Source organism: Peromyscus leucopus, chromosome X (assembly GCF_004664715.2).
Source record: "Peromyscus leucopus breed LL Stock chromosome X, UCI_PerLeu_2.1, whole genome shotgun sequence".
NCBI lineage: Eukaryota > Metazoa > Chordata > Mammalia > Rodentia > Cricetidae > Peromyscus > Peromyscus leucopus.
The window spans coordinates 58,019,289-58,046,098 of record NC_051083.1 but is presented as its reverse complement, the minus strand read 5'-3'; the positions used below and the strand labels follow the sequence as shown (position 1 = coordinate 58,046,098).

Below are 26,810 nucleotides of genomic sequence, written 5' to 3'. Positions count from 1 at the left end.
GCATAATTTAGTTTCTTCTGAGAGACTGAAGTCTTCAGGTTTTTTTGGTTATATATTTAAAAATTTTTGACATACAATATGTTTTGATTATATTCTTTCCCTTTCCCTAACGTCTCCTAGATCCTCCCCATCTTCCTGCCCACCTAATTTCATGCCCTTTCTCCAAAAAAATAACATAAAACAAAAAAATCCAATAAGACAAAAATATAACAGAACAAAAACTCTCTCCATTTTAAAGCCAACTGCCCCAATCCTTCTTGAATTGTTTCTTCTGCTTTTTTTTGCTTCCTTTTTTTGCCTCTTCTGTTTAGGGTTCATTCCATAACAACGATTAAATCTACTAAAATCAGAATTTTCTCCATATCTTCATATCTACTTCAGCCTTAATTACATCTTAATATTTTTTGTAATGAATCACAGTTTGGGGTATGGAATTTTCTTAGGGGACATAATGGATACTTGCACAAAGCATGAAATAGCTACCTACATAATTCCTGCCTTGCAGTTTTCCTAAAGATCTGAGGTGGTAATTGTATTTTTCCATTGACATATCACTTGGCTGTGACAGTAGACACTTGTCTACTAAATGAAACTCTGTTTATAAATTCTTTGAATTTGCCTTCATAACATTCTTATGAGGTACCCATTGGCATTCGCCCATTTTATAAAGGAGAAAACTGAGGCACAGAATGTTATAACATTTAACAAGTTCCCACAGTCAGGATATAGTGAATTCAGGATTCTAATCCAGATCATTCTTTTTACTATATATTGAGAAAATTCTAATTTATCAACCTAGAAAATTTCAATAGTGAGGAGATAGAGGCAAGTTTGATTTGAAGATTGTTCTGGGCTTGTTCCCTGTGTCCTTACATTTTGGTAACACAACTAATACAGATGAGATTCTTGAAGACTTCTGTTAAATTTAGAGACTTGCTAGGTTTTATATGGCAGAGTGAAGGTGCAATCTTTTTGTAAAGGCTCAGAGGTGATAATCTGTGATGGGTAAAGTCAAAATGGAGCATCAGGACTGTGTTCTTGAGCAGTGTTTCTACTTGAAGGCAGGCTTCCCATTAAATATGGAATTCTTCCTGTGTGCAGTCTGTCACTGCAACAAACACCAGAGATAATCAACTTTGTTTTGTCTCAGTTTTAGGGTTTCCAGTTCACGGTCATTTGGACCTATTGCTCTGGGTGAAACAACATGGGGGCAGGAGGAGCACATGGCAGAGCCAAGTCACTAAACTCAGTCATGCAGCAAAATAGGACAGAAGAGGAAGAGGCTCAAGTCATACTCTATTCATCAAAAGTACACCCTCAGCCGGCCGGTGGTGGCGCACGCCTTTAATCCCAGCACTCAGGAGGCAGAGCCAGGCGGATCTCTGTGGGTTCGAGGCCAGCCTGGGCTACCAAGTGAGCTCCAGGAAAGGCGCAAAGCTACACAGAGAAACCCTGTATCGAAAAACCAAAAAAAAAAAAAAAAAAAGTACACCCTCAATGACATGGTGACTTCCCATTAGTTCCTACTTATAAAGCAGCCGTCACTTCCCAACAGTGTCATAATGGGGACCTAGCCTTTAACATGTGGGCCTTTGGAGGCCATTCCATATCCAAAGAGAGTACACTCCATTTCTGTTAATTTCTTGGGACTCTATAAAGTCTGATTATGTGGGCCCTTAGAATCCCCACCAAAATGCCACCTGGAAGTAATGCTGAAAAGAAGGTTTTGTAACTCTGACAGTGAAGCTACACAATGACCTTTCTCCAGGCCCGCCTTTTCCTCTAGTATTGTCAATCCTACATTTATTCCTCTGGTTTCTGCTTCCCCAGCTACTATTACCCAAAGTACTGGACAGTGCCATCCTATGGTTAATCCCAGACACATCATGATGTGAGATATTGGGACCTCAGTCGTGATTGTCTGTCATCTCTTCCTTACACTTACTATTAGCCTCCCACTTCTAGGCCTGAGATCTAGGCAGACTCAGTTACACTGAGTACCTTTATTACTCCCTGACTTCTTTTCTAGACATTGCAGTCAGACTCTAGCATTTACATTCCCACCCCTAGAAGCAGTGTAAATAATGTTCACACATTCACACACACACACACACACACACACACACACACACACACACACACACACGCCATAGAGCATAACCTTTGGCTTCAGTACTCATGTTTCTCTGGATTTCCATGATTAAGAGTAACAGGCCTCCTGTGGTAGCTTCTCCTCCACAACCAAGCACTGGGCTGAACTCCTAGACTTCGTTGAAGAGAGGATCACAGGAGCAAGTGAGGTCAAGATCATGATGGGGAAAACCACAGAGACAGATGACCCAAGCTTGTGGGAGCTCATGGACTCTGGCCTGTCAGCTGGGGAACATGCAGGGCACTGGACTAGGCCCTCTGAATGTGGGTGACAGTTGTGCGGCTAGATCTGTTCAGGGAGCCTTTGGCACTGGAACCCGGACTTATCCTGGATGCATGAAATGCTTTTTTGGAACACATTCCCTAGGGAAGGATACTTTGCCCAGCCTTGACACAGGGGGAGGGGCTTGGTCCTGCCTCAACTTACTATTCCAGGCTCTGTTGACTCCACAAAAGGGACCTTACCCTCTCTGAAGAGTGGATGGGGGGTGGGATGGGGGGGAGGGGAGGTAGGGGGACTGGAAAAGGAGAGGGAGGAGGAACTGGGATTGGTATGTAAAATAAAAATTTAAAAATAAATTAATTTAAATAAATGAAGTGTATACCAAGAGTAACAGGCCTTAAGATAGACTATATGATAGGAATTCCAACCATGCCCCCATGGTCACACATGCCTGGCGGGACACTTAGTCATTTCCACCTAGTTATTTCCGGGTCATACATCCTACATAACTCAAGCCCCGCGGCTTTGTGGTCACGTAATTGCACGGCACAATCACGTGATCTATGCACATGTGTGGAGTAGCCATGTGGGCCTATGTGTATAGGTGCGAGCTGGCCTTTAAAAGACAGGCCCCATCTTCCCCTGCGCCCTTAACACATATGTCCTTCCACAGGCCTGATCTTGTCTGTCCCTTTCTCCTTGTCTTTTTTTTTAAATTTTTTTCTTTATTAAGAAATTTTCTACTCATTCCACATACTATCCACAAATCCCCCTCCTTCCTCCTCTCACTCCCCAGCCCTCTTTCCCAAGCCATCCCACATCCCCACATCCCCCAAATCGAGAGATGACTGGCCACACTAGTGGAAGCCCATGAACTGTGGACTGGTGGCTGTGGAGCCCCCATGGGACTGGACTAGGCCCTCTGGATACAGAAGACAGTTGTTTGGCTCTAACTGTTTGGGGGACACCCAGGCAGGGGGATCAGGATCTGTCCCTGGTCTATGGGCAGGCTTCTGGAACCTGGTGCCTGTGGTGTGGCACCTTGCACAGTCTTGGTGCAGTGGGAAGGGGCTTGGACCTGCCTAGGCTCAGTGTGCTGGGCTTTGCTTTCTCCTTGTCTTAATAAAATTCTTGTTTATAGATTCTGTCATGTTTTGTGACTTTTCCTTGCAGGGTAAGAGCACCGCAAAACAATCATCACTGGTGCCATGATGCCTAGTAGCTACCACTGCAGCAAGTCATTGTCACTCAAATATGTGTTGTCAGTCACCTTTTTGTCAGTATTAGTCATTATCAGCATCATCAGTGGCAGTGCTGTTTCAGTAGCTTTCCAGGAATGGAGTCTCCTCTACATCTAACCTAGATCAGAGCACTGAGCTATGCTACACAAAGAGACATTCCTAAATGCTGACCACTACCCAGTCCATTGATTCTTACATGCTTTAACCTGACTCAAATGGAAAATTTTGTGTCTCTCAGCCCCTCACTAACTATTTCTGACTCCTACCAAGCTGTGTCTCTATATGCCCATAGCTAGGTCTGTTTGTTTGTGCTTTTCTATCGTGCAGAGGTTTTCTTCTCATAACTCGGGCTCACCTAATTGGCCCTGTGCATTTGCCAACAGTGAGACCTTGAGGATTCTTATGTCTTTAAAATTTGACAAGGGCTGCTTTTTGTTGCAGCTCAGCTCCTGGTGGTGTGGCATGGGTGCCTTCAACCTCCTGACCATCCCACCTGCTGTCCTGGGAAGTAACTCAGTTCCCCACACTCCATTGCTTTCTCCTGCTGTCCCAACAGGCACGCAGGAAGGGGGCAGCTATGTTCTGGAGAGGAGAAAGGAGATGAGAAACAGTGTACTACTGGTTCATTTCATCCATAATTGGAAATTAACCTTTGACTCTTGGCTAAGTTACATCACATTATTTTTCCTGACATCACGAAATGCTTTAGGGAGTGAGTCTAAATATAATGTAAATGGATTATAAAAGCTCTAGGAAAGAAGCACAGACAAACCAAAGAGCTATGCCAGTTTCCATTGTGACAAAGGAGGTGGAATACTTAGCTCTGACATAAGGACACTTGATGATAATAAGACACAGAGCTTCTGAAGCTGTTCTACTAGACTTCAGAGTCTTGACTGAAGCAACCTGCAAGGAGGTAGGCTACTCTGTAATCAAAGAAAGGAAACAAATATCACTAAGTACTGCTTATGTTCCAAACATGTAGTGGGAGAAGCTTCAATCCTTGGAACTTCCCAGTGCTCTGGGATTACAGTTAGAAGAGTAATTTGGTGAAAGAAAATACTATCATGTTCATGTGCATGTGTGTGCATGCACGAGAGAGAGAGAGAGAGAGAGAGAGAGAGAGAGAGAGAGAGAGAGAGAGAGAGAGAGGAGTAGAGTTTTATTTGAGCATCTTGCCACTTCATTTTAGTCCCATCTTACACATGAAGAGATGAGATTCAGAAAAATCCTTACTTGCTCAAAGTCACAGTAAGTAAATAGTGAAAACCAAAGTAGAAGTAAAAGCCTATGGGGCTCCTGAGGCTACAAAAAGGTTTCCAATGCTGAAAACTCCTGTTGTTGTGATAAAATATCCTGAGAAAAGTGACTCAAGGAAGGGTTATTTTGTCTCACAAGTTCGGGGTAGGGAAGTCACAGCATAGATGCTTCAGGCAGTTGATCACATTGTATCTGTGGCCAGGAAGCAGGAGTGATGATGCAGCTGCTAAGCGTTCCCTTTTTGATTTGGTCCAAGACTCTAGTCCAAGGGATGATGCTATCCACATTTATGGTAGGTCTTCCCATCTCAGCCCTGTCTAGAAACTCTCACACAGACATGCCCAGATATTCATCTCATATGTTATTCTCTTAGTATTATCAGAATAATCAATGTCCCCCAAGCTCAGTGTTGGACTTATGATGGGAAAGAAACTTATTTGTGTATGCTGTGCTGCTGAAGTTGGACCATGGGGGTTAATTAAATATGTGGTTAGTGCCTGAAATAAGTTGAGGATGGGAGATGTATAGGGCACCTTTGACCTTGTGTTTGGAAAAGATGCTCCCTTCTCAAGATAGTTAATGAGCATCTCCTAGAAAACTCTTAAGTACATATATAGCTCTCAGAAATCCAAGAGACATCCCTAAATGTGAATATCACAATGGTACTCATAGTTCCTGGCAAGTGTCCAGGAGAACATCCAAGAATTAGAAGAGTCTTTTCCTATGTGACTTAGTGAGGAGTTCTGAAACCTAATTAATAAGAAAGGAGTTTTGAATTTCTAATTCAAGTCAGAAAGCTGTTAAAATTATTCAACTCCCTGCTAATTTTAAGATGATAATTGTCGGCTGAGAGAAAATATTAGACACTGGAACAGGAAAAAGCCCTCTATCCTAGGTATTCTCATATCAAATGTCTTTTTTAATGTTCACAAAATTCCTGGAAAATGTAGTGTTATATGTAAGGAAACCAAGGCTTTGCAAGATTATAGTTCAAATCACACAAACATTATGCTACTGCTACTTTACTCCAGTTGTCTCTAATACCACCCACTGCAAATCACACCTTTCCTTTCACTTTCTCTATTAGTCCAAGTTCTCCAGACTACAACTAATGAGAGATTTTTTTCCCAGAGGGCATCAGACAAGAGCCAGAAAGAGAGGGGAGAAGAGAGCTAGCTGAGGAGGGAGGAGTGATGTAGAGAAGCAGAGCAGGGTTGAGGAGAGAATTATATCACTCTCTGGAAATCACCTCACCTCTTCCAGCCTTAGCTTCTTCACTTGTAACATAGTGGTGATGACATGTGCCTGATGTATAGTAAGAAATCAATGGGAAGCATTCAAAGTTGCTGATCTTCATTTTCTTTAAGTTTGGTTTCAAACTATGACTTGGTATCTGGGATCATTCTCAAAAATCAATCTAGTGTGCCCACTGCTTAGTCTGCATGGGCTGGGAATGTGGATTGCTATATTCATGCCTACTGAAAGGTGAGATTTCTATCAGGGGAACTTAACTGACTGTCATTTCTAAAAATAGACATCTATCAGAATTAGCCATATGGTTTTCTGTTTACCCAGTCATTAAGGCAACAGGGACAGCAGGAGATACATTTGAAAGAAAGGATGACATTGTCCTAACCATGAAGTCTCATTTATATCACTGCATGTACTACTGAAAGAACCCTCTGGCCATAAATCTGTCACTGTCACCTTTCACTAATGGATGGGCCACTGGGCTTAATCTGAGATGCCTGCGTACCTTGCAAATTTATGGAATCGTAGAGCTGAAAGATAACCTAAATGGCCATATAAACTGATTCATAATTTCACCATTGTCATTTGTGAAAGAATGCCTGACAAAAACAAGTGAAGGAAGGAAGGAAGGGTTTATTTTGGCTCAATTTGAGGGTACAACCTATCATGGCAGACATGCCATGGTGGTGAAAGGATGAGGGAGCTGATGCCATCACATCTATAGCCAGGAATCAGAGGGCTATGAATGTCAGTGCTCAGGTCCCTTTCTCTTTTGAATTCAGTTAAGGGCTGCATCCATGGGATGAAGCCACCACATTCTGGGCAGATCTTCCCTAGTCAATTAAACCTTTTTAGAAAAGGCCTAGTAGACATACTCAGAGCTGTGTTTCTATGATGATTCTGAGTCCAGTCAAGTTGACAATGAAAACTAACCATCAGAGTTATCATCAGTATAGTGATGAATTCAGGCTCTAGACATGGGCAGATATGTGCTGAAATTTTTCCTCTTCCATTCAAGTGATCAAGTGAGTATGTTAGTCTTCTCTGAACCTTACAGGTTTTTTTTGCTTGTTCTTGCAGTACTGGGGGTTGAAACTAAGGCCTGTCTATCTTAACTGAACTATATCTCTGTCCCTTTTCAGATGAACACATTCTCTTATTAAGAGGCTGTGAGGGTTCAGTAAAAGACATTAAAAAGCAAATAATCTGACCTATAGGAAACTTTCAATATGTGGGAGCTATTAATTTTGACATCATGTGTACATTGGGTCACCAAAGTTTTCAATAGTTTTCTATTGGCAAAAAATTAAATTGTCTTATAAAGCTCATTTAGGTTACTTACCTTGACTCTTAGCCTGTTGGGTAGTGTAACCATGGCCATTGGTCTACTTTTGTTGACTTTGTCTCCTAGCCTATAACATGTGTGAGTATATCTCCATCCAAATTGGCCAGGCTGGTATCCAAATTAGCAATGCTTTCTGGGGTTCCACTTCCTGGAACATAGCATACAGCTGGATGGCCAGATACTAAGTGACAAAGCCATTAAGGAAGAAGATGACTCTTCAACATTTCCTTCAGTGGCATAAATGATGGCAAACATGTGTCTCGGGTACTGTTTGTAGACTTAGAACCCACTGTTATTGATGAAGTTTACACTGGTACTTACTCTTTATCCTGAACAGCTCATCAAAGGTAAGGAAGATGCTGCCAATATCTAGGGCTATGAACACTCTATCCTTGGAAAGTAGATCACTGACCTAATATTGGGCGAAATTCACAAGCTACCTGACTTGTACATAGGTTTCTGTGGAATAATGCTTTTGTACATTGGTTTAATAAAACACTGATTGGCCAGTAGCCGGGCAGGAAGTATAGGCAGGATAAGCAGACAAGGAGAATTCTGGGAAGAAGAAGGCTGAGTCAGGAGATGCCAACCTGCCATCCAGGGAGAAGCATGTAATAGCACACAGGTAAAGCCACGGAACATGTGGCAACACATAGATAAACAGAAATGGGCTGAGTTTCAGTGTAAGAGCTAGTCAGTAGTTAGCCTGAGTTAATGGCCAAGCAGTTTTAATTAATATAAGCCTACTTAATATAATCTACTTTTTAAGAGCAGCAACTTGTTTAAAATGTTTTACATTGGTATAGATTTTAGTTTATTGATACAAATTTAAAGTTAATTTGTTATACTTTATATATATTTCTACTTTTGTTTAAAGTATTATGTTATGTAACTCATTTAAACTGTAATGGATAATTAAGAAATACATATTAGTAATTACTCTTTTATGATAGTCAAACTTATAGTCATGTTAAGTTTTCTAGGTATACATGGATATAATTCAACTAGGTAGGTAATCTTCAAACACTTCAAAGACCTACAGAATATGGCATTTAGAATGTTTTAAAACTTAGACTTTCTGGACAATGAGACATGTCTGTTCCTGGCAGCACCAGTTTACTTCAAAGAGAAAGATGGGTGTCAAAGGCACTCTATATGGAGTTTATCTTCTTCTTGGCAAAAATAGCCATTTGGGCAAGAAACTGTTTTTGCCTGGACTGCCTGAGAAAATGATGTATCAACTGGACATGCAGGACCCATTAGAAAGGTGACCACTGAACTTTGCAAGGCAAAGTGGTCCTTGAGGTTCCTGCTTCGTAGAAGAAACTGCCAGACATTCTACAGGACACAGAGAGAAGCGACTGTAAGACTTTAGGCCCATGGGCTGAAGATGGATGCCCCAACATTACAGATGAACTTTAGATGACTGTCCAGGAAGACAGCTGTCTCTGTCATTCTAGATTTTTGGAAGTTGCTTGTAATGTACTTCCTGTTTACTTAGGTAATATTATATACTTCTGGGGTCTTTGATGTAGTTGAAGATTAGATAGTTATAATTTTCCTTATTTATAATAAAAGATAAGTTAGATATGAAAACTGAGACTCACAAATATAGGATAAATAGAATATTTTCTTTGAATTTGCCAAATATAATAGACTAGATATTACAACTGTAATTACAACAAATAGACTAGATATTACAACTGTAATTCTTGCTTATAACTGTTTTGCTATATCTAATTTTACTATGTTAAAGTAAAAACTTTCTTTTTTAATTAAACAGAAAAAGGGAAATGCTGTGGAATAATGCATTTGTACACTGATTTAATAAAATGCTGATTGGCCAGTAGCCAGGAAGGAATTATAAGTGGGATAAGTAGACAAGGAGAATTCTGGGAAGAAGAAGGCTGAGTCAGGAGATGCCAGGCTGCAGTCCAGGGAGCAGCATGTAATGGCACACAGGTAAAGCCACGGAACACGTGTTGACATATAGATTAACAGAAATCTGTAGCTAGAGTTTTCCTGCCTTGCCCACAGTCAGGACAAATCTTTGTCACCCGCCAGTCCCACAGCCGCTCAGACCCAACCAAGTAAACACAGAGACTTATATTGCTTACAAACTGTATGGCCGTGGCAGGCTTCTTGCTAACTCTTCTTATAGCTTAAATTAATCCATTTCCATAAGTCTATACCTTGCCACGTGGCTGGTGGCTTGCTGGCGTCTTCACATGCTGCTGGTCATGGCGGCGGCTGCAGTGTCTCTCTGCCTTAGCCTTCTGCTTCCCACAATTCTCCTCTATCCTTCTCCCACCTACTTCCTGCCTGGCCACTGGCCAGTCAGTGTTTTATTTATTGACCAATCAGAGCAATTTGACATATAGACCGTCCCACAGCAGAAATCAGCTGAGTTTAAGTGTAAGAGCTAGTCAATAGTAAGCCTGAGCTAATGGCCAAGCAGTTATAAACAATATTAAGCCTCTGCATGACTATTTTATAAGCAGGCCACAGGACTTCAGGACCTAGGCAGGACCCTAGCTACAATGGGTCTTTAGTATTTCTTTGTTTTCTACAGCTTTGTTGGAGGAACTAGCTCTGGGTTCACTTTTCTGATGATGGAATGTCTATCTGTTGATTACAGAAAGAATTCTAAGCTGGAGTTCTCCATTTATCAAGTCCTCCAGAATTCTAGCACTGTTGTTGATCCCTGAAAGTCTATCCTCAACACTCATATCACCCTGGAACATCCTGGTTGTACCTTTATGGTAGACGATGGGGCCATCTAACCCATCGGTCATAGAAACCTCAATTTTGAGCATCCAACCTACATTGAGCTTAACTGTCTTATTAACCAGATTCAGTCTTCCATCTCTGCCTCTCTGAAATCTGGTGGATCCCTGAATGTACAACTGACAGAATTCAAGACCAAACCAGTGCCCTACCCCTGCATCTTCTCCCTGGCTACATACACCTGTCACCTCTGCTGAGAAAGACACCAATGCCTGCTTGTGCCAGTCAACCAGTTGCTGAAATGTAACCATCACCATTTTAAATACATGATTTGCTGCCTGTTGCACTGTGGTGACATAGTTTCCAAAGATATCAGTGCCGACATTGTCACCGACAAGACTGAGTACTGCATAGCATATAGTTTGTGGATATAGGTATCCTAATGGCTTCAAGGTTAGCGTGAATTACCAGCCTCCCACTGTGCTACCTGATGGAGACAAGGCTAAGGTACAGTGAACTGTATGTATGCTGAGCAACATCATAGTCATTTCTGAGGCTGGGGCTCAACTCTACCATAGGTGTGACCTGTTGTCTGATGAACATGCCTTTGTGTACTGGTAGGTGGGTGAAGCCATGAAGGAAGAGCAGTTTTGTGAGTTCTGTGAAGATATGGCTGGCCTAGAGAAGGATTATGAGGAGATTTGATGTGAATTCTATTGAAGGAGAGGATGAGGAAAAAGGAGGAATACTAATCCATTCCTTTCAGCATGTCAATCTTCTAGAACTTCAGTTTCAGCATTAGCTGACAGGCATCCATGTTTTCTGATTAGGTTATCTTCATTCTGTAATTATGCCTATCTTTCTATATGGACCTGTGAGTTTATTCTATGATGCTTTAAAGTAATAGCTTTAAGAAGAAAATCCATCTTGTATAGGCCCTTCAAGCTCTACCTGCACAGTTTGTCATGCAAAATGCCATAGATTATTAAGTATGTATCGTCTGTTCTCTTTTCTGTCCTTCTTTGCCTCCCCTATGACCCTGCATTTTATGTTCTCTGAAAATGGATCCATAGGTGGTCTCATTATATTTATAAGAGTTGGTGAAAACAAAATCAGCAATTCCGGGCAAGAGAGTGAAACTCTTAGGACCTATGAGCAGCAGGAAGCCATTAAATCCTCAGCTTTGAGGGGGTAAAGGCATGGAACATTCTTATACAACTAAGACCTGGCCTTGTGGAGAGAATTCTAGTAGGAGCCATTCTCAGGGAATATTCTAGTCAGTAGAGCTATGAGTGTCAAAGAAAAGGAGGAATGGGAAACCAGGACCCCTCTCCCTCTTGCTCTGGTGATTTCTCTCATTAGTGTTAAAACCAGTGTGTAGGTATGAATATCTAATCAGTTCCCAAAGACAGTTTCCTGGGACACAAAGCATGGAAAAGATGGCCAGAGACTAGATCTAGTAGCAGGAAGGATCATCTCAGGACAACCAACATGCAGGTTATTTTCTACTGCCACCTTTCACATACAAGTTCCTCAACCTGTAATGATCTGTGAACAGAACGTCAACTAGTCTCTCCCTAAGCAGCCCTTCACTTTGTTATAGTCACTCCTTCCCATGTGAAACTCATTTCATCATTGATAACACTAATTTTAACTAACTATATCTATTCCTGCATTTCTCAGGACACCATGCATTTATTAGGGTAAGAGGGCCTTGTTATTCAGCTCTGCCCTAATCTCATAACACAGAATCTGACTAACACATAGCCAATATGGTTGAATATTGGAACTAATCACTGAAAGATCTAAGGTGCAAGTTCAAGAGAGACATGAGATGGTGCTGTGGGATGTTCTGTATGGCAAATGTGTTACTCTGATTGGTCAATAAATAAAACACTGATTGGCCAGTGGCTAGGCAGGAAGTATAGGCGGGACTAACAGAGAGGAGAAAAGAAAGAACAGGAAGGCAGAAGGAGTCACTGCCAGCCACTGCCATGACAAACAGCATGTGAAGACACTGGTAAGCCACAAGCCACGTGGCAAGGTATAGATTTATGGAAATGGATTAATTTAAGCTATAAGAACAGTTAGCAAGAAGCCTGCCACAGCCATACAGTTTGTAAGCAATATGAGTCTCTGTGTTTACTTGGTTGGGTCTGAGCGGCTGTGGGACTGGTAGGTGACAAATATTTGTCCTGACTGTGGGCAAGGCAGGAAAACTCTACTTACAAATGGTGCCCAACGTGTTGGCAAGAGTTTCCACCTAAAACCTGAGAAAAAAGATTCTAAAATGGAGCTTAAAACAGTTCCTAGTTGTTTCTCTCAAGTTAGTGGCAGCCTGCGAGTTTGAGCTACTATGGCGGGTTTCTGGCATGTGCACTCGACCTGCAGTTTGGTGGGAATGAGGCCTTTGCAAGTGGCACATTAAGCTGCGTGGTGGATTTAGCCTTTGCTAGCACAAAACAAAAAAGAGGTTTCTGGGCTACACGCTGCTTTGGATAGAAGCATAGACCCACTATTTCTGAGAGTTGATGGTGCCCAGAGCTGGTGGAAAATGTACCACTGCCATGTTGGGAAGCTGAAGTGGGCAGAGCCAGTAGCCACAGTGCCATTTCAGTCTTAGAATGCTGCAGTTTAAAGCAATAGGCTCAAGGTAATATAAAAATAAGCCACGTAAAGATGGCCACCACACAGAGAATCTGGATTATGTTCTCTTTGATATTCGTAACTGAAGAAAAACATTTGATTGTAAAAGCTGTTGAGTTATGCCAAAATGTGTATTTTAAAGGTACCTTGACTTCAAAATTTGCATGTAAGGATACGTTGCTTTGGAAAGGAGGCTCTGCTTTTGTTTCCACAGAAAGCCAGAGGCTATGGATTTGTTCCAGATTAAGATACATCAGGTTTGACCAGCCAAGACCCCCTGAAAGGTCTCTGATGACACCAAGGCCCAGATGATTCAACATCCAGAACCATTTCAAGGCAACTGGCTCAGATGATACACCCTCATGGACTACTCCATAATCCTAAAATTTTCTTTGTGACCCCATAAGATACAGCGCCCCCCTCCAGCAGGAAGTAGTAAGAGAAGCTACGCCCAAATTTCCAAATATACCAAGCTGGCTTTGGAGATGTGTAAAAGTAAAAACCTTCCTCTTTGAAAAAAAAAAAAAAAAGAAAAGGGGAAGTGCTGTGGGATGGTCTGTATGTCAAATTACTCTGATTGGTCAATAAACAAAACACTGATTGGCCAGTGGCTAGGCAGGAAGTATAGGTGGGACTAACAGAGAGGAGAAAAGAAAGAACAGGAAGGCAGAAGGAGTCACTGTCAGCCTCCCGCCATGACAAGCAGCATGTGAAGATGCCAGTAAACCACAAGCCACGTGGCAAGGTATAGATTTATGGAAATGGATTAATTTAAGATATAAGAACAGTTAGCAAGAAGCCTGCCACGGCCATACAGTTTGTAAGCAATATAAGTCTCTGTGTTTGCTTGGTTGGGTCTGAGCAGCTGTGGGACTGGTAGGTGACAAATATTTGTCCTGACTGTGGGCAAGGCAGGAAAACTCTAGCTAAAAGATGGATTGTTGGGGGTAAGTAATTTATTAGGAGTTAGGTAATGCCATGGATAGACAGATAAATAACAGCTTGGTGGAGGATTTGAGAAGAATTCAGGCTGCAGAGGCAGAGCCAGACAGCTTGGTGAGGGCTCTGGAGAGTGGAATCAGGGTTATGGCAGATTCCAGGTCCTTTCTTACAGCTCTCTGAAGAAATGGGGATTTCACAGTATGAAGGTGGCTGCAGGCTTCTGATTTCTTGGCAAGAGGCAGAGAACAGGGTGGAAACAGCATTATGTGTGGCCACTAATATTTTTCTGATGTAAACTCACTTGTCTGGTGAAGAAATCTTGGTACCTTGAAGCCTGTTAGCTAGAGGCTCACAGACAATGTGTCAGCAGGGTGTCTTTCGGTCTCTGTGAGAACTGGAGGGCTGCTACTGGTAAAGTGGCCTGACCAGCAGCTGGATTCTAACATTCCATTTTTAGAACCAAAGGTACCTAAAAGGCTTTGCCAAGGAACAGTAAAGATGCCCATCATTTTCTAGGCCCTGCCTCTTTCCTAGACAGCCAGATGCTACGACACATTATACTTTAGACCTAGCTTCACTCAGAGGTCTCACAGAAATTATTTCTTGGTAGTTGCTAAAAGCTTTTAAACCCCCTTTCCCCAAAAAAGAGAAATCCCAATATTTATCATTTGAAAAATTAGAGGAAAAGCTCAATGCTTTGAAATAGGTAGTTACATTTTCCACCAGTTCCTGAATGTTGCTTTAGGTCTTGCTTGCAGTACTTGTCCCAGCCTAGAAGTCAAATAAAGGCAGTAGAAGTGATGAATTTTGTGAAAAGTTCATTCGAGGAGTCAGATGAGAGCAATTCTCTTTAGGTGGCCTGTAGAGCACCTGCTGCCTCCATAACCACTCTATTTAAGGACAATGATTGGCAAGAAGTAGAAGAGAAATTACCACTTTTAAAGGACAAAAAGACAAGAATACCACCTATAAGTTGCTTGTAATTGCTATCAACTTGTGTAAATACTGATAGGCTGTCCTTCTACAAAGACAAAGTCAAGACGGATTTCCTCAAAACCATTCCAACTAAGAATGACTTTCCAGTACTGGACATTGATCCCAAGGCCCTTGTGCATGCTAAAGAAATGTTCTACCACTGAGCTACATCCTCCATCTCCAGAACCTTTTCCTCATAGATTAATTTAATTTAATCCTTTAATCCTTCCAGTCCCTCTCATGCTTCAAGTCTTTGCCACAGCATCTATAGAGGGAACTATGGAAAGAATTCTGGGAATTTAGACACTTGCTCTGTTATTCGCTTACTGTAGGATCTAGTAGAACTCTTTTCTTTCTTTGAACCAAGGCTTCTTCATGTGCAAAATTAGAATAGTGATGATTATGAACTAAACCTCATAAACTGCACTGGTGAAAAGGGAATCATTTGAATGTATCAGAAATATGGGTGTTTGGATTGGGCTAGATATAATAGGCATAAAAGTGTGGGTGAGTATATTAGTGAGGGTTCTCTAGAAGAATAGAACCTATGGAATGCATGTATATTAAAAAGGGGATTTATTAGATTGACTTATACTATATGGACTGGGTAGTACATCAATGGCTATCTTCACACTGGAAAAGCAGAGGACCCGATAGTTGCTTAGTCCATGATGCTAAGTACCTCAGCAGTGCCTGTGTGGGACTGAAAGCTTGGAGAGCCACTCCTCTTCCATCCATGTTGGAAGGCCAAGGAAGCTGGGTTCAGATGCTAGCAGCAGTGGCAGCGGCACTCAGCAACAAGACAAGAAGGCAAGCAAGTGAAAACTCTGTTTTCCCCTCCAACTCAGGCTGCCAGGGTCTTTTCCCTTCAGACAACCAGCAATTGCCTTTAGAGACATGCCCAGGTACGTGTTTCTTAGTTTATTTTAGATTCAGATAAGCTGACAATAATGATTTACTATCATAGTAAACATAGAAGTGTGAAGAAGCTCCAAGTTACCTGATACAGATTCAGCTGTGTTGTATATGGGCGAGTGACAGACATCAGACTTAGACAGAGAAGCTGTAAGCCTGTACTCGAAGATCCTTGAATGCTTGTAGACCTTTTGAAGCTTAATAACAAGGGAGGTGACATGACCGTTACAGAGGAACTGTCATCACATATTTTTGTCTCAGGAGAATTTAAGACTCTTAATAAATTGTTGAAGAATCTCAAAGAGCTTTTGTTTCTGTGATTTACATCTTTTTATTTTTGCCATGCTACTCATTGAAACAGAGAATTTAAAAATTAATTCATTTAAAATTAATGCAAATAAACCAGTTATATATTGCTGTGGGATGGTCTGTATGTCAAATTGCTCTGATTGGTCAATAAATAAAACACTGGTTGGCCAGTGGCCAGGCAGGAAGTAGGTGGGACAAGGAGAGAGGAGAATTCTGGGAAGTGGAAGGCTGACGGGAGAGACATTGCAGACGCCGCCATGACCAGCAGCATGTGAAGACACCGTAAGCCACCAGCCACGTGGCAAGGTATAGATTTATGGAAATGGATTAATTTAAACTATAAGAACAGTTAGCAAGAAGCCTGCCACGGCCATACAGTTTGTAAGCAATATAAGTCTCTGTGTTTACTTGGTTGGGTCTGGCTGTGGGACTGGCGGGTGACAAATATTTGTCCTGACTGTGGGCAAGGCAGGAAAACTCTAGCTACAATATATTATAAAAATGTATTGGTTGAGGGAAACAACTATATTTTCCAAAATAAAATAGGAAAAAGAAGAATATAATTTTACAGTTTTCAAAACGTTTTGTTGTCTGGTTTTATTAATAGACCATACCTGCTTTCTGTGGTGCTCTGTTAGGGCATCTGGTTTTGTTTGAAGAAACAGGATACCTAGCATATGGATATTCTCCTTTGAAACTACACCAAATATCAACAACTATAGTATCTTGAAAGTTAGGTGCTATGTGGAACCAGAAACCATATTAGTGGCTTGGCATATTTTGCTACATTAAAATCCATTGGTCTATCATGTACTTTTAATGAATCTTCCATATCACTCATGCATTAGTCTATGCATGCTTTACTCATGCATGCTTTAGTAGCAGCATTGACTGGTCATTTGGAATATGTTCGGCCACCAAATCATGAAAATCTTGAATGTACACTCACTAAATAGTATGTTTTTTTTTTTAAGTTGTGGGTTAATAGATCCATCAAACTCATCAGGAAAATCAGCATATAAACTTTTTAAGTTCATTTAAAATTTAAAGCTCATGAAACTTTCCTAAATTTTCAATTTTTATTTGAAAAAGTCAACTTTTATCATTGGGAACAAATATCGTCAGTTGTTTTCCTTAATGGACAAGATTGTATCATTTATTTGTGAGAAAATGCCTGCCAAATATTCAAGTTTGAATGACTATAGTTCATCTGTCATTGCCATCTAAAAATTGTGTTCCACGAGAAAAAATCTAGTTCAATATACAATTCACAAGTCCTTTCTCCTGTGACAAGTATCAACTTTGTTGTTATTACTACAAGTGTTCTCTATTGTGTCAAGCAAAGTATTGGTAGTATATTCAAGGATCAAAATTCAACAAAATTAACAAAATTAATAAATTTACTGCTTAGTTGAGGGCATTCTTTTTCAATGTATTTTTACTAATTATTTGAAGATTTATGTGTGCAATGTATTTTGATCATTTTAATCTCTACTCTTCTCCCTTACTCCTCTCTGGGATAGCTCTGTGGGGTATCCTTATACCACAGACACTTACAACTTCATGCCCTCTTCTTTTAAAGTAATATTTGAGTCCAGTTTGTGTTTTCCATGTAAGTATGGGTACAGGACAATGCACTGCCCTACCAGAGACACCCACCTAAAAAAAACTGACCCCTGCTGCTCTGAAGCCATCATCTGTCAAGAATTCCTCAGCTAGGGTTGGGTCTCATGAGCCCCTCCTCTCTCCATGCTGGAATAACGACTGGCTTGTTTTGGTGATAACCACATGTGCTGTTAGTTCACGAGTGTAGTGGTTCTGTCATGTCTAGGAGCCTCAATTATTGCCTAGTCCAAGAAGACAATGAATTATACTTTGAAAACTGCTAACATAAACATGTTTTGAAGAAAAGAGTATTGGAGACAGAAAGAGCTATCAGGTAATGGCTAAAAATAATACTTGTGAGAAATGGTGAAGATTGAACTAAAGAAATCCTAATGTATATAGGGTGACAGGTATTGATACAAAAATGATTAAAATATAAAGATTAAAATAATCAATTGGTTCTTCTGTTCTATTTTCAGACACTCCCTCTAAAACTGCCATTTCTCTGCAGGATTGTTAATACAAATTCTCCCTCCACTAATATTTTGTTCTTTCTTGTGTCACTGCCACCTCTAGCTCCTTTCAAATTGTTCTCCTTCTATATATAACGTAAACTCTTGCCAAGTTCATCAAGCACCTTGGTGACATTAAATCCATTGGTATTTCCAGTGATGTTTCTGTTTATTCTTTCTGCCACATCTAACCCAATAATCACTTTTTCCCTTATAATTCTTCCCATGATGATATTTCAGTTTTCTTCTGGCTTTTTTATTATTTTGTAGTGGGTAGCTGACCCAGCTTTGATCTGGAAGTACTACCCCCGTTGAGGCTTCTGGTAACTGTCATGCCTACCTATGGCCTGCCCCTGAGGCAGGGCCAAGACAGGAGCCCTTAAGATCCAAGATCCAAATGTGCCAGCTCTCTTGGTTCCTGGTAATCCTGGATGTTGGATGGTAGACCAAGCAGAGTTCTCCAGGAACACCGCTGGACTGCACTTCACCTCTCCCGGATCCTGCAACCTATCCTTTTACTTGTTGTAAGTAAAACCCCCAAATAAACCTCCCTTTTAACTATATGGAGTTGCCTTAATACTTACACTAAAAATTTTTCTTAGTTTTGTTTCTTGATTTCTTCCCTTCTAACTTCCAAAATTCTGTACTTTCTTCCTGAACTTTGTACAAACTCCAGACAGCATTTCTGTGTTCTGTCTCTCTCTTTCTCACTCTCCTTTCCCTCCCTCCCTTCTTCCTTTTTCCCCTTCTTCCTTTTTCTCCCTCCTAATTTTCTCTCATCTGTATCTTTATCATCTGAGTTCTATATCTACTAACATAATCACTCAATTGACATATCTTCCATTGTTTCTCTAACCCCTCAAATTCAGTGTATTCAAAACTGAACTCTTGTTCCTTTCTTCACAGTCCAAATTTTCTCTTCTTTTGTTTTCACCTCAATAAATGATAGCTTCTGTCATCTAATGGTTCATATCAAGATTCTTGTACATGGGGTTGAAGAGATGGCTCAGCAGTTAAGATCACTTCCTAATCTTTTGGAGGATCCTAGTTAAGTTCTCAGTACCCACATCAGATGGCTCACAACTATCCAACTCTGGGGATCCAGTGGCTTTTTCTGGCCTCCATGGACACATTCACACATGTTGTATGCATTCATACACAATACAGCACACACACACACACACACACACACACACACACACACACACACACACACATACATACACGGAGGGGAGGAGAATATGAATCCCTGGGTATCATTTGTATCTCTCTCTTTCAGTTACCATTCTTAGTCACCAAATCTTGCCAATTCCATTAGCAAAATGTAACTAGAATTTGTGTACTTGATCCCTCTCCATTGTCATCTATTAATCCAATTCCCTCCTTACTTCATAGTCCAAATTGGCCTTAAAGGTATAATCCTCCTGAATTACCCTCTTAAGTGCTGGGTTTATAGAGGTATACCACCAAGCCCAGCCCAGTTTTAAACTATCATCATTTCTTGCCTGGACTCATTTAATGGCCTCCTATCTCTTCATATCCTCCCATTTCATCTTGTAAGGAATTCATTAGATGACAGAAAGAGGGATCTTTGATAACCTGTAAACCATACCTAATGTCGCCTCCTTGCTTAAAGCTTCTAAGAGATTTTCATTGTACTTGAGATCCCAGGTTCTTAATATACTTTGCAAAGTCCTGTCTTCTTTCTAAATATCACTTCACCAATCTAATCTGACAATATTATTTCCCTCATGCTCACATTCTCCCAGCTACATTAGCCTTCCTCCTTGCCATCAAACAGCTCTTTTCTTTTTTATTCTAGACATTGCATACACTGTCTGATTTGGACCTTGCTCCCACCTCTATTTCTTTGTATTAATCCCTTCTTATTTTTTATTCCTGTTATATATTATTTGTTCAGAAAATCTATTCTTGAGGCCCCAAATAAACCAGGTGATTTCTTTGCTGTGAAAAATTATCCCACTCTCTATTTAATAATACTTGTCATGGTCTATAATCTATAATTGTGCTTTCCTTCTTTTCTTTCAGGGTCATGCTATGAAGTCCAGGCTTTAACTCACTCTGTAACTCAGGCTGGCCTTGCATCCTTCTGCCTTCCAGTCTTCCAAGTGCTATCTGGAATCCTAAATACTGGCAACAGAACTTGGCAGTATTGTTCATATAATATTGGCTCTGCATGCATGCAAAATACAGGTTGTTCAGGGTTACAGAATATTCAGTTACATTTACAGAAAGTTGTTGAGGCCAGGCAATGTGTAGCGGATCAATGTGTGGCAAGGAGATGGGTCCAAAGAGGCTACTTCATGGAGCTGTGCAGGTAAAACCCAAGTCACAATTGTGATTCCAGGATATTGGATATACTCTGTGTCTGTGGAGTATCTTCCAAAGAAAGCTCCATGGAGAGTATAGAACTGTGTGCACAAAACACACTGCATGTACTATAGATGACAGAACTGGTGTGGCAGCTACTCAGAAATGTTGGTGCCTAGATGATTCCATTTCAAACCTCAGATACAAGACACAATGCAGAAAGATTTGATGTCCTTGCTGGATAGCTTTTCTATGGTCTCATCTTTTCTGATCATAGTTCTCATCTCTTTATTTTGGATTAGGAAAGTTTACTTTGTGCTGTTGTATATTATGACTTAGTAACTTGTTTAGTTTTTAGGTGCTCAAAGTTAAGAGGTTGCTTTGGCTCCCAGAAGGGGATATTAGAGTTGTTTTCAAACAGTGTTGAAAATGTTAAGACTATGGAGCCTTTTGAAGTTGGAATTAATACATTTTTCATTATGACATGACCTTGAGTCTATGTGTGAGAGGAATGAAATGTCATGATTTAAAAGTGATATAAGTTGTATTTAATCATAACCACTATATACATTTCCAAATTAAATATGTCTATAACTCCATAAAGTATAATTTACAATGATAAACTCAAATAAAATAAAACAAAAAATAAAAAACAAAAGCAAAACCAAAACCACATAAATGAAAGTGATGTATTTGGGTGTCAAGTTGGAAAGAGATTTGTTGTAATTGTCCATTTTTATTGTCATGTGATAGGATTTACAATCAGCTAGGGGATCCCATTTGTCAACTTTGGGGATTATTTTATGTCCTACTGGAGTGATTGTACACAAGTCTATGATTATGCTTAAATCATGAAATGTTTTCCTAATGTTCTTTTCTAAGAGTATCAAAATTTTAGGCTTTACATTAAGGCCTTTCATCCATTTGAAGTTAATCTATGTGCAGGATGATAGATACTGAGAAAATTTTATCTTCTATAGGTTGATATCTAGTTTTTCCAGTGTTGTTTGTTAAGGAGGCTTTCTATTCTCTAAAGTTTATTGTTTGAATCTTTGTAAAAATCAGATTGCTGTAGCTATGTGGGTTTATTTCTGGGTCCATTTAATTCCAGTGGCCTCTATGTATCTGATTTTGTCGCTATAGGTCCACACTATGTCTTAAAATCAGATAATGTGGTATCTAAAAAAAGTGTTAATTTTGTTCAGAATTTGCTTTGGTTATTTGGGAGTATTTAGTGGTTCTACACAGATTTTATGTTTTTTTTCCCTAGTTTGAAAAGAAAGTTATTGGAATTTTCATGGGTATTACATTGAAACCTTGAATTGTTTTTGGTAATATAGCCATTTTTACCTATTAATTTCTTCACTCTGTGATCTTGGGAGTTTTTTCCATCTTGTGCTGTCTTTCTTTAATCTTTTTTCAGTGCTTTGAAATTTTCATAGTTCATTTATTTTGTATCTGGTTATGTGTATTCATTCGTAGATATTGTTGAATCTGTTGTGTATGAGATTATTTCTTTTTTTCATTGTGAATAAGTCTTTATTTTAAGAAAAAAATTTAGTTAACAAAAAATTTAACAAGTTCCACTTAGCAAAATACACCCAAAAGGAAATCACAATACAAAGAAAGCTTTAAGTCAAGGCCTCACCGATTCCTACAGTATTAGTATTGTGTCTCAATTCTCAAAACTAACTTTTAAAAAGCTTAAACTTAACCTAAAGATTTAAATGAAAATATATGGGGGGTGAGCTGGGGGGAATAAGAGGGGGCGGGAGGTGGGGAGTACAAGGGAATCCGTGGTTGATATGTAGAATTAAATTATATTGTAAAATAAAATAATAAAAAAGAAGGAAAAACAAAACAACCCCCCCCACACACACACAAAAATAAACTTGAATGAACATGAGAAATGCTTCTCTTTTCATCAGGGATCTGGCACCTTTGAGTTCTCCAGAAAAGTATATGTCCCCAGTGTGTTCACAGTGGTGTGCTTTAAGATCCACTCAGCATACTTAAAACTACTCAACTCAGATACCATTTTTCAAGTATACTACCAAAAATGTTAATTGAGAAAAGCAGAAGAAAATATTACATGCTAGAAGAAAAGGTGCAAGAGAAACACTGACTGAAGAGGTAATTTTTTTTTAATCCAGATTTCACAAACTCATGGTACAATGTGGGTCCCCCAGCTTCCTCTAGAGTTATAAACTGCTCTTAACTGCTTATTGGCTGCCTGTGAAATTTTGATCGAAATAAGTCAAATGCTCCTACAATACTAGTCAAATCCATCCATGCTGTTCTGACCACTGTAGCCGGCCCCATAACAGCCACTCACTGACTGGCTCTCCAGGTCACTGTAAGTCTCCTGGGCAGCTGACACTTCCATGCCCTGCATCACCTGGCTGCTATAAGCCCTGTAGCTAGCCCCTGTTGTGGAATTCAGGAAGAGTTCTATGTATCTGTGCTGCATGTTGGCCCTGTCCTTCGACATAGCTGCCACTGCTTCTTCATGGGTGGCAAACTCAACATCACCTTCTCCTGTCATTCTTCCATCAGGACCAATCTCAATATGAACTCTCACGGGGTTGAGTGGAGAGAAGAAGTTGTAAATGTCGTTCTCCGTTGCTTTGTAGGGCAGCCCTCTCATGTGGACGCAGTGGCCGGTGGTGCTCTGCACTGTGAACTCGCTGTCTTCGTATCTGTGGTCATACATTCCTGAGAGACAGTAGCTGAGATCTCTCCCAAACAGGTCAGTGGTGAAGCCATAGCCATCACTGAGGCCACTGTATCCTTCATAGACCCATAGCTTGCACTATAGGCACCAGATCTCATCCTATCCAAGCCTGCCTGTTTCACAATGCCAGTGTACCTCTGGGCTGTGCCAGGCCGGTCATAGGGCCCAGGACTCTGTACAGACATGAACTCCAGAGGTGGCTCTGAGTATGACGTAACTTCCTCCTGGCTGCTCTTGAACACTTCGATATACCTGTGTCCTATTCTCTCCTTGTGCTTCCCCAGAGCTTTCTCAGCTAAGTCTTGTGAGGCAAACTGAACGAAGGCCTCCCCTGTAATCTTGCCTTCTGGGTCCACAGGTAATGTGATCCCGTTTGGCACAATTTCCAACCCTGAGAAGAACTGAACAATTTCTTCCTTTGTGCATCCAAACGGGAGTCCTCGAAGCCTCACAAAGCCATCATTGGCATTGTCGACGCTGTTTGGACCACTGTGCTTCAATACCCAATCCATCTCGATTCTGTGTGACTTGAACACCTCAATATATCGGTGTCCCATGCTTTCTCTGTCTTTTTTCAGAGCCAATTTTACATCATCTTCTGACTCAAGTTCAACAAAAGCCTCACCACTCTGCCTGCCTTCTCTAGTATAAATGAAATGAACACCGGAAGCCCCATCATGAATTGCGCAGTTGGAGAGAAAGTTTTGTATGTCCTCAATTGAGCAGGACCAGGGTAGGCCACGGAGTTTGACCACATAGCCTTCACCTCCGTCAGGGCCCAGCATTATGTACACTTGACAGGGTTGATGTCACATAAACTTGGGCGATTTTTTGTAGCTTAACGAACTACCACAGCTGCCTTCTGTAGGAAACACTTATGGAAGGTCCAAGTTTTTCACGGAGGCAGAAGTGACTTCTACTTTCAATAAGCAAGAACCACAACTCCACCTGACGCTTTAAAAAACGCAGAGAGCTCCGGGGGCAGTCCAGGTGCATCTTCTTTTTGTTCTCAACCTCGGGCTCCTTATCTCCATGCTCCCACTCACATCCGGAACCTCGCCGACCCTCAGAGCACCTAGAGGAGGGTGGAACCCCCGGACTTGGCAGTTGTAGCTGAGATAGTTGAGGCTTGTTTACTATTACCATGGAAACCCCCTGGAACTCTTGGTGGGGCCTCAGGGGATGACTCAGCCACTCTGCCTGGGGAGCACCCACTGTGCTTCCCATGGGATTATTTCTTTCTCAGCATGTTCATTATTGGTATATAGTAAAACTAATCATTTTTCTATGTTAATTTTGAATCCTACTTCTTTTCAGGAAATGTGCTATTCAGTTATCAGTTTTCTGATAGAAGCTTTAGAGTTTCTTACATATAAAATCACACCATCTGCAAATAAGGATAATATGACTTCTTCCTTTCCTATTTGCATTAATTTTATTATATTTTCTTGTCTTGCTTACGCTAAGATTTCAAGGTCTATGTTGAGCAAGATTATAGAAAGTAGACACCCTTGTCTCAAGCCGAATTTTTTGGAAATGCTTTGTGTTTGTCTTCATCCTTGCATCCCTAAAATGAAGCCCTCTTGGCTTATTTTGAGTGCAGTTTTCAAGTAGTTTATTGAGAGTTTTTCCATTCATGCTTATTGTGGAGATAAGCTTATAATTTTTGTGTGTTTCTGTTCAATTTTAGCGCCAGGGTAATACTGGCTTTATAAAATGAGTTAGTGTTTCTTCCCTTTCTATTTATGAAATTGTTTATGGGAAACATCGTTGTTAGTTTCTCATTAGACATTTCGTAGAGTTTACCTTTGAATCCCTCAGGGTCTGGCCATTTTTAAAATAGAGACCCTTTATTAATGTTTAAATTTCATTCTTTTATAGTTCTGTTTATGTTGCTTATGTATTTTTGGTTTAATTTGAGTAGATCATCCATGAGTAGGAATTAATTCATGTATTCTAGATTTTCCAATGTATTTGAATATAGGTTTTTAAAGTATGTCTTCAAAATACCCTCTAAACATCATTGGCATGTGTTGTAATATCTTTCTTTTCACTTATTATTTTATTGATTTGGAGTTATTTCTCTTTTGGTTATTTTGACAAGGAGTGAATGTTGTTTATCTTTTCTATTTACTACCTATTTATTTCATTGATTCTTTTTCAGTTTTTGAGGTTATAGTTTAATTACAAAATTTCTTCCTTCCCTTCCTTTCCTACCTCCAATATACTCCTCCCCATTCTCTTTCAAATCATGACCTCTTTTTTCACTAATTGTTATTGCATGTATATAAGTATACATACATATATACATACTTACACATTCCAAAATATTACCTCCTCAGTCTATGTAATGCAACTTGTATGTATGTTTTCAGGACTGACTATTTGGCCAATTCTTTATATGATTCTTTTTGTTTCTATTGTATTGACTTTTCCATGAGCTAATATTTCTTTCCATTTACTAATAGTAGATTTGGCTTGTTTTTCCCCCTAGCTCCTTGAGGTAATTAAACTCTTTAGTTAAGAGTTCTCTGATTCTTTTTTACCCAATTTATTCTTCTTTTATAGAAAATAGATTCTTTTTTTCATACAATATATCCTTGATTATTGTGACCCCTCCTTCTACTCCTCCCAGTTCCTCTCCTCCCTCTCCTCCCCTCTGTATCCACTTCCTTTCTTTCACTGGAAAGTAACAGGCTTCTAAGAGATAACAACCAAATAGGATAATAAATAAAATATAATAAGATAAAGCAAACAAAACAAAACAAAACACTATACTGAAGTTGGGCAAGGCAGCCTAACAGAAGGAGAGGAGTTCCAAGAATAGGCACAAGAATTAGAGACACACTTGTTCTCACAGTCAGGAGTCCCATAAAAATGCTAAGCTAAAAGCTATAATATATCTGCAGAGTACCTGGTATAGAGCCATGTAGGTCCTCTGCTTGCTGCATCCATCTCTGTAAGTACACATGAGCCCTGCTTAGTTGATTCAGAGGCCTTATTCTCTGGTGTTCTCCATCTTCTCTGGCTCTTACACTCTTTCTGTCTCCTCTTCCATGCGGTTCCCTGAGCTCTGAGCGGAGAGATTTGTTGGAGACATTCCATTTAGATTTTTTTCTGTGTATAATATATGGCTGCAGGTCTCTGCTTCTGTTCCCACCTTCTGCTTGAGGAAGCCTCTCTGATGATGACTGGACAAGGCACTGAGTTATGAGTGTAGCATAATATCATAGAGAGTCATTTTATTGACTCTTTTGTTTTTAGACCAGTAGTGTATGGTTTTCCCCTAGGTGTCTGGACTATCTAGTCCCTGGTTCTTGGTTACCCAAGCAGTGTCAGGAATGGGTTCCATCTAGTGGATTGCACCTTAAGTAAAATCAGACATCCCACAAGTTCGATGCCCTCATTGCCCTAGCATATTTTGCAAGCATCACAGATTGTAGGTCTAAGGTTTTGTGGCTGGGTTGGTGTTTACCTTTCTCTTTTGGTAGCCTACAGAATACCTTTCCTCACAAAAGAGACTAGAACGTAGGGGTGAAGGCTCCATGTAGGCACCAGCTTGATTTCTTCATGTTCAATGAGTTATGTGGGTGTTCTTGGCAATGGAAGGCTTGCTGTCGGTTTTCAGAGAGCAATCTGTTGT

The 26,810-nt window shown here is 40.3% G+C and overlaps 2 pseudogenes; one reads left to right on the top strand and one right to left on the bottom strand.

The window, feature by feature from the left end:
- Positions 1 to 3,499: 3,499 nt before the first annotated feature.
- Positions 3,500 to 12,107, top strand: LOC114703156 (annotated as a pseudogene).
- Positions 12,108 to 22,559: 10,452 nt separating this feature from the next.
- On the bottom strand, positions 22,560 to 24,299 carry LOC114703162 (annotated as a pseudogene).
- Between the last annotated feature and the right edge of the window lie 2,511 nt (positions 24,300 to 26,810).